The sequence below is a fragment of the Pristiophorus japonicus genome, chromosome 2 (assembly GCF_044704955.1).
Source record: "Pristiophorus japonicus isolate sPriJap1 chromosome 2, sPriJap1.hap1, whole genome shotgun sequence".
NCBI lineage: Eukaryota > Metazoa > Chordata > Chondrichthyes > Pristiophoridae > Pristiophorus > Pristiophorus japonicus.
Window position 1 is genome coordinate 257,610,662 of NC_091978.1, and position 11,935 is coordinate 257,622,596.

Here is an 11,935-nt window from a genome sequence, read left to right on the forward strand (position 1 = left end):
TGTCCGCACTCACTCAGTGAGCAAAGTTCTCATATACTCACTGGGCGAGCTCCTCACTCACTCACTGGGCGAAGTCCTCACTCCCTGGGTGAGGTTCTCACTCACTGGGCGAGATTCTCAATCACACATTGGGTGAGTTTCTCCCTCAATCACTGGGTGAGGTTTTCACTCACTGGGTGAGGTTATCACTCGATCACTGTGCATTTTTCTCACTTGCTTGGTGAGGGTCTCACATTCACCGGGCAAGGTTCTCACTCACTCAGTGGGAAAAGTTCTTATTCACTCTCTGGGCGAGGTCCGCACTCACACAGTGGGCAATGTTCTCATACACTCACGGGACGGCCTTCTCACTCACTCACGGGGCAAAGATCTCATGCCCTGGGTGAGGTTCTCACTCACTGGGTGAGGATCTCAATCACACACTGGGTGAGATTCTCACTCACTCACTGGTCAAGTTTTTTACTCACTCACTGGTTAAGTTTCTCACACTCATTGGGCGAGTTTCTCACTCAATGTGTGAGGCTCTCACTCACTCCCTGTGTGAGGTTCTCACTCACTGGGCAAGGTTACCACTCACTCACTGGCGAGGTTCCCACTCACTCACTGTGTGAGGTTCTCACTCACTGGGCAAGCTTCTCACTCACTCACTGGGTGAGGTTCTCACTCTCTAGGCGAGATTCTCACTCACTGACTAGGTTCTCACTCACTCAGTGGATGAGGTTTTCATTTACGGCATGAGGATCTATCTCAATTACTGGGTGAGGTTCTCACCCTCTCACTAGAAAGATTCTCACTCACTGGATGAGGTTCTCACTCACTCACTGGATGAGTTTGTTTCTCACTCACTGGGCGAGGTATTCACTCACTTACTGGGCAATGTTCTCATTCATACAGTTGGTGAGATTCTGACTGACTCACCATGTGAGGTTATCGCTCAGTGGGCGAGGTTCTCACACACTGGGTGATGTTCTCACTCACTCACTAGGCGAGGTTGTTACTCATGCACTGGGCGAGGTTCTCATTCGCTGATTGGGTGAGGTTCTTGCTCACTGGGTGAGGTTCTCACACAGTGGGCGAGGTTCTCACTCACACTCTGGGTGAGTTTCTCAATCATTCACTGGGAAATGTTCTCACTTACTCACTGGTTGAGTTTCTCACACTGAATGTTCTCATTCACTGGGTGAGGTTCTCACTCACTCACTGGGCGAGGTTCTCACTCACTCACTGGGCGAGGCACTCACTCACTCAATGGGTGAGGTTCTCATTCTTTCACTTTAAGAGAATATCACTCACTCAGTGGATGACTTTCTTTCTCACTCACTTGGTGAGGCTCTCACTCACTCACAAATCACGTTTCTCACTCCATTACTGTGCGAGCTTCTCACTCACTGGTCATGGTTCTCACTCACTTACTGGCCAATGTTCTCATTCACACATTTGGTGAGGATCTCACTGACTTACCGGCTGAGGTTATCGCTCAGTGGGCGAGGATCTGACACACTGGGTGATGTTCTCACTCACTCACTGGGCGAGGTCTCAATCACTCACACGGTGAGGTTCTCACTCGCTCATTGGGTGAGGTTCTCACTCTGCGTGCTTTTCTCACGTGGGAACTGAGTCCACGGCCAGATCAGCCATGATCTTGTTGGGTGGCGGAGCAGGCTCAAGGGGTGAGATGGCCTACTCCTGATCCTAATTCTTATGTTCTTATGTTCTTATGTTCTTATTAATGTTGGGGAAGCCCAGAACCAGGGGTCACAGTCTAAGGATAAGGGATAAGCCATTTAGGACCGAGATGAGGAGAAACTTCTTCAGCCAGAAAGTGGTGAACCTGTGGAATTCTCTACCACAAAATTTTGTTGAGGCCAATTCACTAAATATATTCAAAAAGGAGTTAGATGTAGTCTTTACTACTAGGGGGAATCAAGGGGTATGGTGAGAAAGCAGGAATGGGGTACTGAAGTTGCATGTTCAGCCATGAACTCATTGAATGGCGGTGCAGGCTCGAGGGCCCAAATGGCCTACTCCTGCACCTATTTTCTATGTTTCTATGTTTCTATGTTTCTCACTCACTCACCTGCCAGGTTCTCATTCACTGGGCGATGTTCTCACTCACTCACTGGGTGAGGTTCTCACTCACTGGGCCAGGTTCTCACTCACTGGGTGAGGTTCTCACTCATTCACTGGGCATGATTTTCACTCAGTCACTGGATGAGGTTCTCACTCACCCATTGTCAAGGTTCTCACTCACTCACCGGGTGAGGCTCTCACTCACTCACTGGGTGATGTTCTCACTCCCTGGGTGAGGTTCTCACTCCCTGGGTGAGGTTCTCACTCAAGCCCTGGGTGAGGTTCTAATTCGTTCATTGGGTGAGGTTCTTGCTCCCTGGGTGAGGTTCTCACTCTGGGTGCTTTTCTCACTCAATCATTTGTAAGGTTCTCATTCACTGGGTGAGGTTCTCACTCACTCATTGGGTGAGGTTCTCACTCGATCACTGTGCATTGTTCTCACACTGGTGGAGGTTCTTAATCTCACTGCGCAAGGTTCTCACTCACTGGGGAAGGTTCTCACTCACTCACTGGGTGAGGTGCTCACTCACTCACTGGGTGAGGTTCTCACTCGATCACTGTGCATTTTTCTCACTCGCTGGGTGAGGTTCTCACACTCACTGGGCAAGGTTCTCACTCACTCTCTGGGTGAGGTCCGCACTCACACAGTGGGCAACATTCTCATACACTCACTGGACGACTTTTTCACTTACTCACAGGGCGAAGTTCTCACGCCCTGGGCGAGGTTCTCAATCAGACACTGGGTGAGTTTCTCACTCACTCACTGGGCAAGGTTCTCACTCACTCACTGGTTAAGTTTCTCACACTCAATAGGCGAGTTTCTCAATCACTCATGGGTGAGTTTCTCACTCAATGTGTGAGGTTCTCACTCACTCACTGTGCGAGGTTCTCCCTCACTGGGCCAGGTTCCCACTCACTCACTGGGTGAGGTTCTCAGTCACTAGGTGAGGTTTTCACTCACTCACTGGGCGGGATTCTCACTCACAAACTGGGCGAGGTTCTCACTCACTCATTGGTGAGGTACTCACTCACTCACTGGGTGAGGTTCTCACTCTCTCACTTGAAGAGGATCTCATTCACTGGATGGGGTTATCACTCACTCAGTGGATGACTTTCTTTCACACTCACTGGGTGAGGTTCTCCCTCACTCACAGGGCAAGTGTCTCACTCCATTACTGTACGAGCTTCTCACACACTGGGTGATGTTCTCACTCACTCACTGGGCGAGGTTCTCAATCACACATTTGGTGAGGTTCTCACTCACTGGGCGAGGTCCTCACTGAAGCCCTGCGCGAGGTTCTCACTCGATCATTGGGTGAGTTTCTCACTATGGGTTCTTTTCTCACTCACTCACTTGTCAGGTTCTCATTCACTGGACGATGTTCTCACTCACTCACTGGTAAGGTTCTCACTCACTGCACGGGGTTATTCACTCACTGGGTGAGGTTCTCACTCACTGGGCCAGGTTGTCACTCACTCACTGGGTGAGGTTCTCACTCATTCACTGAGCATGATTCTCATTCTGTCACTGCATCAGGTTCTCGCTCACTCATTGGGTGAGGTTCTCACTCACTCACTGGGTGATGTCCTCACTCACTGGGCGAGGTTCTCACTCGCTCACTCACTGGGTGAGGTTGTCACTCATTCACTGGGCAAGGTTCTCACTCACTCACTGGGTGAGGTTTTCACTCACTGGATGAGGTTCCATCTCACTCACTGGGTGAAGTTCTCACTCTCTCACTTGAAGAGAATCTCACTCACTGGATGAGGTGCTCACTCAGTCAGTGGATGACTTTCTTTCTCACTCACTGTGTGAGGTACTCATTCACTCACTGGATAATGGTCTCACTCACTTACTGGGCAATGTTCTCATTCATACATTTGGTGAGGTTCTCACTGACTTACCGGGTGAGGTTGTCGCTCAGTGGGCGAGGTTCTCACACACTGGATGATGTTCTCACTCACACCCTGGGCGAGGTTCTCATACACTCACAGGCTGAGGTTCTCACTCACTAGGCGACGTTCTCACTCAAGCCCTGGGTGAGGTTCTAACTCGTTCATTGGGTGAGGTTCTTGCTCCCTGGGTGCTTTTCTCACTCACTCACATCAGGTTCTCATTCACTTGGTGAGGTTCTCACTCACTCACTGGCTGATGGTCTTACTCGATCACTGTGCATTGTTCTCACACTGGTGGAGGTTCTTACACTCACTCGGCAAGTTTCACACTCACTGGGCAAGGTTCTCACTCACTGGGTGAGATTCTCACTCACTCACTGGGCGAGGTTCTCACTCACTCAGTGGATAAGTTCTCACTCACTTTCTGGGCGATGTCCGCACTCACTCAGTGGGCAACGTTCTCATACACTCACTGGGCGAGCTCCTCACTCACTCACTGGGCGAAGTCCTCACTCCCTGGGTGAGGTTCTCACTCACTGGGCGAGATTCTCAATCACACATTGGGTGAGTTTCTCCCTCAATCACTGGGTGAGGTTTTCACTCACTGGGTGAGGTTATCACTCGATCACTGTGCATTTTTCTCACTTGCTTGGTGAGGGTCTCACATTAACCGGGCAAGGTTCTCACTCACTCAGTGGGAAAAGTTCTCATTCACTCTCTGGGCGAGGTCCGCACTCACACAGTGGGCAATGTTCTCATACACTCACGGGACGACCTTCTCAATCACTCACGGGGCAAAGCTCTCACGGCCTGGGTGAGGTTCTCAATCACACACTGGGTGAGATTCTCACTCACTCACTGGTCAAGTTTCTTACTCACTCACTGGTTAAGTTTCTCACACTCATTGGGCGAGTTTCTCACTCAATGTGTGAGGTTCTCACTCACTGGGCAAGGTTACCACTCACTCACTGGCGAGGTTCCCACTCACTCACTGTGTGAGGTTCTCACTCACTGGGCAAGCTTCTCACTCACTCACTGGGTGAGGTTCTCACTCTCTAGGCGAGATTCTCACTCACTGACTAGGTTCTCACTCACTCAGTGGATGAGGTTTTCACTTACGGCATGAGGATCTATCTCACGTACTGGGTGAGGTTCTCACCCTCTCACTCGAAAGATTCTCACTCACTGGATGAGGTTCTCACACACTCACTGGATGAGTTTGTTTCTCACTCACTGGGCGAGGTACTCACTCACTTACTGGGCAATGTTCTCATTCATACAGTTGGTCAGATTCTGACTGACTCACCATGTGAGGTTATTGCTCAGTGGACGAGGTTCTCACACACTGGGTGATGTTCTCACTCACTCACTAGGCGAGGTTGTTACTCATGCACTGGGCGAGGTTCTCATTCGCTGATTGGGTGAGGTTCTTGCTCACTGGGTGAGGTTCTCACTCGAGGTGCGTTCTCACTTACACACTTGTCAAGTTCTCATTCACTGGGTGAGGTTCTCACTCACTCACTTGGCGATTTTCTCACTCACACAGTGGGCAATGCTCTCATTCACTCACTGGGGGAAGTTCTCACTCGCTGGGTGAGGTTCTCACACAGTGGGCGAGGTTCCCACTCACACACTGGGTGAGTTTCTCAATCATACATTGGGCAATGTTCTCACTTACTCACAGGTTGAGTTTCTCACACTGAATGTTCTCATTCACTGGGTGAGGTTCTCACTCACTCACTGGGCGAGGTTCTCACTCACTCACTGGGCGAGGCACTCACTCACTCAATGGGTGAGGTTCTCATTCTCTCACTTTAAGAGGATATCACTCACTCAGTGGATGACTTTCTTTCTCACTCACTGGGTGAGGCTCTCACTCACTCACAAGTCACATTTCTCACTCCATTACTGTGCGAGCTTCTCACTCACTGGTCAAGGTTCTCACTCACTTACTGGCCAATGTTCTCATTCACACATTTGGTGAGGATCTCACTGACTTACCGACTGAGTTTATCGCTCAGTGGCGAGGATCTGACACACTGGGTGATGTTCTCACTCACTCACTGGGCGAGGTCTCAATCACTCACAGGGTGAGGTTCTCACTCACAGGGTGAGGTTCTCACTCAAGCCCTGGGCGAGGTTCTAATTCATTCATTGGGTGAGGTTCTTGCTCCCTGGGTGAGGTTCTCACTCTGGGTGCTTTTCTCACTCACTCACTTGTAAGGTTCTCATTCACTGGGTGAGGTTCTCACTCACTCATTGGGTGAGGTTCTCACTCGATCACTGTGCATTGTTCTCACACTGGTGGAGGTTCTTAATCTCACTGCGCAAGGTTCTCACTCACTGGGGGAGGTTCTCACTCACTCGCTGGGTGAGGTTCTCACACTCACTGGGCAAGGTTCTCACTCACTCTCTGGGTGAGGTCCGCACTCACACAATGGGCAACATTCTCATACACTCACTGGACGACTTTTTCACTTACTCACAGGGCGAAGTTCTCACGCCCTGGGCGAGGTTCTCAATCAGACACTGGGTGAGTTTCTCACTCACTCACTGGGCAAGGTTCTCACTCACTCACTGGTTAAGTTTCTCACACTCAATAGGCGAGTTTCTCAATCACTCATGGGTGAGTTTCTCACTCAATGTGTGAGGTTCTCACTCACTCACTGTGCGAGGTTCTCCCTCACTGGGCAAGGTTCCCACTCACTCACTGGGTGAGGTTCTCACTCACTCATTGGTGAGGCACTCACTCACTCACTGGGTGAGGTTCTCACTCTCTCACTTGAAGAGGATCTCACTCACTGGATGGGGTTATCACTCACTCAGTGGATGACTTTCTTTCACACTCACTGGGTGAGGTTCTCCCTCACTCACAGGGCAAGTTTCTCACTCCATTACTGTACGAGCTTCTCACTCACTGGGTGATGTTCTCACTCACTCACTGGGCGAGGTTCTCAATCACACATTTGGTGAGGTTCTCACTCACTGGGCGAGGTCCTCACTGAAGCCCTGCGCGAGGTTCTCACTCGATCATTGGGTGAGTTTCTCACTATGGGTTCTTTTCTCAATCACTTGTCAGGTTCTAATTCACTGGACGGTGTTCTCACTCACTCACTGGTAAGGTTCTCACTCACTGCACGGGGTTATTCACTCACTGGGTGAGGTTCTCACTCACTGGGCCAGGTTGTCACTCACTCACTGGGTGAGGTTCTCACTCATTCACTGAGCATGATTCTCATTCAGTCACTGCATGAGGTTCTCGCTCACTCATTGGGCGAGGTTCTCACTCACTCACTGGGTGAGGCTCTCACTCACTCACTGGGTGATGTCCTCACTCACTGGGCGAGGTTCTCACTCGCTCACTCACTGGGTGAGGTTGTCACTCATTCACTGGGCAAGGTTCTCACTCACTCATGGGAGAAGGTTCTCACTCACTGCACGAGGTTATTCACTCACTGGTTGAGGTTCTCACTCACTGGGCCAGGTTTTCACTCACTCACTGGGTGAGGTTCTCACTCATTCAGTGGGCATGATTCTCACTCAGTCACCGGATGAGGTTCTCACTCACTCATTGGGCGAGGTTCTCACTCACTCACTGGGTGAGGCTCTCACTCACTCACTGGGTGATGTTCTCACTCTGGGCGAGGTTCTCACTCACTCACAGGGCAAAGTTCTCACTCCCTGGATGAGGTTCTCACTCACTGGGCGAGGTTCTCACACACACTGGGTGAGTTTCTCACTCACTCACTGGGCAAGTTCTCAATTACACACTCGTTAGATTTCTCACACTCAGTGGGCGAGTTTCTCACTCACACATTGGGCAAGTTTCTCACTCAGTGTGAGGTTCTCACTCATTCACTGGGTGAGGTCCACACTCACCGCATGAGTTTCTCACTCACTCACTGGGTGAGGTTCACACTCACTCACTGAGCGAGCTTCTCACTCACTCACTGAGTGAGGTTCTCACTCACTCATTGGGTGAGGTTCTCACTCACTGGGTGAGGTTCTCACTCACTCGCTGGGCGAGCTTCTCATTCATTGGGCAAGGTTCTCACTCACTCACTGGGTGAGGTTTTCACTCACTGGATGAGGTTCCATCTCACTTACTGGGTGAAGTTCTCACTCTCTCACTTGAAGAGGATCTCACTCACTGGATGAGGTGCTCACTCACTCAGTGGATGACTTTCTTTCTCACTCACTGGGTGAGGTACTCATTCACTCACTGGGCAATGGTCTCACTCACTTACTGGGCAATGTTCTCATTCATACATTTGGTGAGGTTCTCACTGACTTACCGGGTGAAGTTGTCGCTCAGTGGGCGAGGTTCTCACACACTGGGTGATGTTCTCACTCACTCACTGGGCGAGGTTCTCATACACTCACAGGCTGAGGTTCTCACTCACTAGGCGACGTTCTCACTCAAGCCCTGGGTGAGGTTCTAACTCGTTCATTGGGTGAGGTTCTTGCTCCCTGGGTGCTTTTCTCACTCACTCACATCAGGTTCTCATTCACTTGGTGAGGTTCTGGCTCACTCACTGGCTGATGATCTTACTCAATCACTGTGCATTGTTCTCACACTGGTGGAGGTTCTTACACTCACTCGGCAAGTTTCACACTCACTGGGCAAGGTTCTCACTCACTGGGTGAGATTCTCACTCACTCACTGGGCGAGGTTCTCACTCACTCAGTGGGAAAAGTTCTCACTCACTTTCTGGGCGATGTCCGCATTCACTCAGTGGGCAACGTTCTCATACACTCACTGGGCGAGCTCCTCACTCACTCACTGGGCGAAGTCCTCACTCCCTGGGTGAGGTTCTCACTCACTGGGCGAGATTCTCAATCACACATTGGGTGAGTTTCTCCCTCAATCACTGGGTGAGGTTTTCACTCACTGGGTGAGGTTATCACTCGATCACTGTCCATTTTTCTCACTTGCTTGGTGAGGGTCTCACATTCACCGGGCAAGGTTCTCACTCACTCAGTGGGAAAAGTTCTCATTCACTCTCTGGGCGAGGTCCGCACTCACACAGTGGGCAATGTTCTCATACACTCACGGGACGGCCTTCTCACTCACTCACGGGGCAAAGTTCTTACGGCCTGGGTGAGGTTCTCACTCACTGGGTGAGGTTCTCAATCACACACTGGGTGAGATTCTCACTCATTCACTGGTCAAGTTTCTTACTCACTCACTGGTTAAGTTTCTCACACTCATTGGGCGAGTTTCTCACTCAATGTGTGAGGCTCTCACTCACTCCCTGTGTGAGGTTCTCACTCACTGGGCAAGGTTACCACTCACTCACTGGCGAGGTTCCCACTCACTCACTGTGTGAGGTTCTCACTCACTGGGCAAGCTTCTCACTCACTCACTGGGTGAGGTTCTCACTCTCTAGGCGAGATTCTCACTCACTGACTAGGTTCTCACTCACTCAGTGGATGAGGTTTTCACTTACGGCATGAGGATCTATCTCACTTACTGGGTGAAGTTCTCACCCTCTCACTAGAAATATTCTCACTCGCTGGATGAGGTTCTCACTCACTCACTGGATGAGTTTGTTTCTCACTCACTGGGCAAGTTACTCACTCACTTACTGGGCAATGTTCTCATTCATACAGTTGGTGAGATTCTGACTGACTCACCATGTGAGGTTATCGCTCAGTGGGCGAGGTTCTCACACACTGGGTGATGTTCTCACTCACTCACTGTGCGAGGTTCTCACTCACTCACTGGGTGATGTTCTCACTCTGGGCGAGGTTCTCACTCACTCACAGGGCAAAGTTCTCACTCACTGGATGAGGTTCTCACTCACTGGGCGAAGTTCTCGCTCACACACTGGGTGAATTTCTCACTCACTCACTGGGCAAGTTCTCACTTACACACTGGTTAGATTTCTCACACTCAGTGGGCGAGTTTCTCACTCACACATTGGGCAAGTTTCTCACTCAGTGAGTTTCTCACTCACTCACTGAGTGAGGTTCTCACTCACTGCATAAGGTTCTCACTCACTCACTGGGTGAGGTTCACACTCACTCACTGAGCGAGCTTCTCACTCACTCACTGAGTGAGGTTCTCACTCACTCATTGGGTGAGGTTCTCACTCACTGGGTGAGGTTCTCACTCACTCGCTGGGCGTGCTTCTCACTCATTGGACAAGGTTCTCACTCACTCACTGGGTGAGGTTTTCACTTACTGGATGAGGTTCCATCTCACTTACTGGGTGAAGTTCTCACTCTCTCACTTGAAGAGGATCTCACTCACTGGATGAGGTGCTCACTCACTCAGTGGATGACTTTCTTTCGCACTCACTGGGTGAGGTACTCATTCACTCACTGGGCAATGGTCTCACTCACTTACTGGGCAATGTTCTCATTCATACATTTGGTGAGGTTCTCACTGACTTACCGGGTGAGGTTGTCGCTCAGTGGGCGAGGTTCTCACACCATGGGTGATGTTCTCACTCACTCACTAGGCGAGGTTCTCACTCAAGCCCTGGGTAAGGTTCTAACTCGTTCATTGGGTGAGGTTCTTGCTCCCTGGGTGCTTTTCTCACTCACTCACATCAGGTTCTCATTCACTTGGTGAGGTTCTCACTCACTCACTGGCTGATGTTCTTACTCGATCACTGTGCATTGTTCTCACACTGGTGGAGGTTTTTACACTCACTCGGCAAGTTTCACACTCACTGGGCAAGGTTCTCACTCACTGGGTGAGATTCTCACTCACTCACTGGGCGAGGTTCTCACTCACTCAGTGGGCAAAGTTCTCATACACTCACTGGGCGAGCTCCTCACTCACTCACTGGGCGAAGTCCTCACTCCCTGGGTGAGGTTCTCACTCACTGGGAGAGATTCTCAATCACACATTGGGTGAGTTTCTCCCTCAATCACTGGGTGAGGTTTTCACTCACTGGGTGAGGTTATCACTCGATCACTGTGCATTTTTCTCACTTGCTTGGTGAGGGTCTCACATTCACCGGGCAAGGTTCTCACTCACTCAGTGGGAAAAGTTCTCATTCACTCTCTGGGCGAGGTCCGCACTCACACAGTGGGCAATGTTCTCATACACTCACGGGATGGCCTTCTCACTCACTCACGGGGCAAAGTTCTCACGGCCTGGGTGAGGTTCTCATTCACTGGGTGAGGTTCTCAATCACACACTGGGTGAGATTTTCACTCACTCACTGGTCAAGTTTCTTACTCACTCACTGGTTAAGTTTCTCACAATCATTGGGCGAGTTTCTCACTCAATGTGTGAGGCTCTCACTCACTGGGCAAGCTTCTCACTCACTGGGCAAGCTTCTCACTCACTCACTGGGTGAGGTTCTCACTCTCTGGGAGAGGTTCTCACTCTCTAGGCGAGATTCTCACTCACTGACTAGGTTCTCACTCACTCAGTGGATGAGGTTTTCACTTACGGCATGAGGATCTATCTCACTTACTGGGTGAGGTTCCCATCCTCTCACTAGAAAGATTCTCACTCACTGGATGAGGTTCTCACTCACTCACCGGATGAGTTTGTTTCTCACTCACTGGGCAAGGTACTCACTCACTTACTGGGCAATGTTCTCATTCATACAGTTGGTGAGATTCTGACTGACTCACCATGTGAGGTTATCGCTCAGTGGGCGAGGTTCTCACACACTAGGTGATGTTCTCACTCACTCACTAGGCGAGGTTGTTACTCATGCACTGGGCGAGGTTCTCATTCGCTGATTGGGTGAGGTTCTTGCTCACTGGGTGAGTTTCTCACTCGAGGTGCGTTCTCACTTACACACTTGTCAAGTTCTCATTCACTGGGTGAGGTTCTCACTCACTCACTCGGCGATGTTCTCACTCACACAGTGGGCAATACTCTCATTCACTCACTGGGGGAAGTTCTCACTCGCTGGGTGAGGTTCTCACACAGTGGGCGAGGTTCTCACTCACACTCTGGGTGAGTTTCTCAATCATTCACTGGGCGATGTTCTCACTT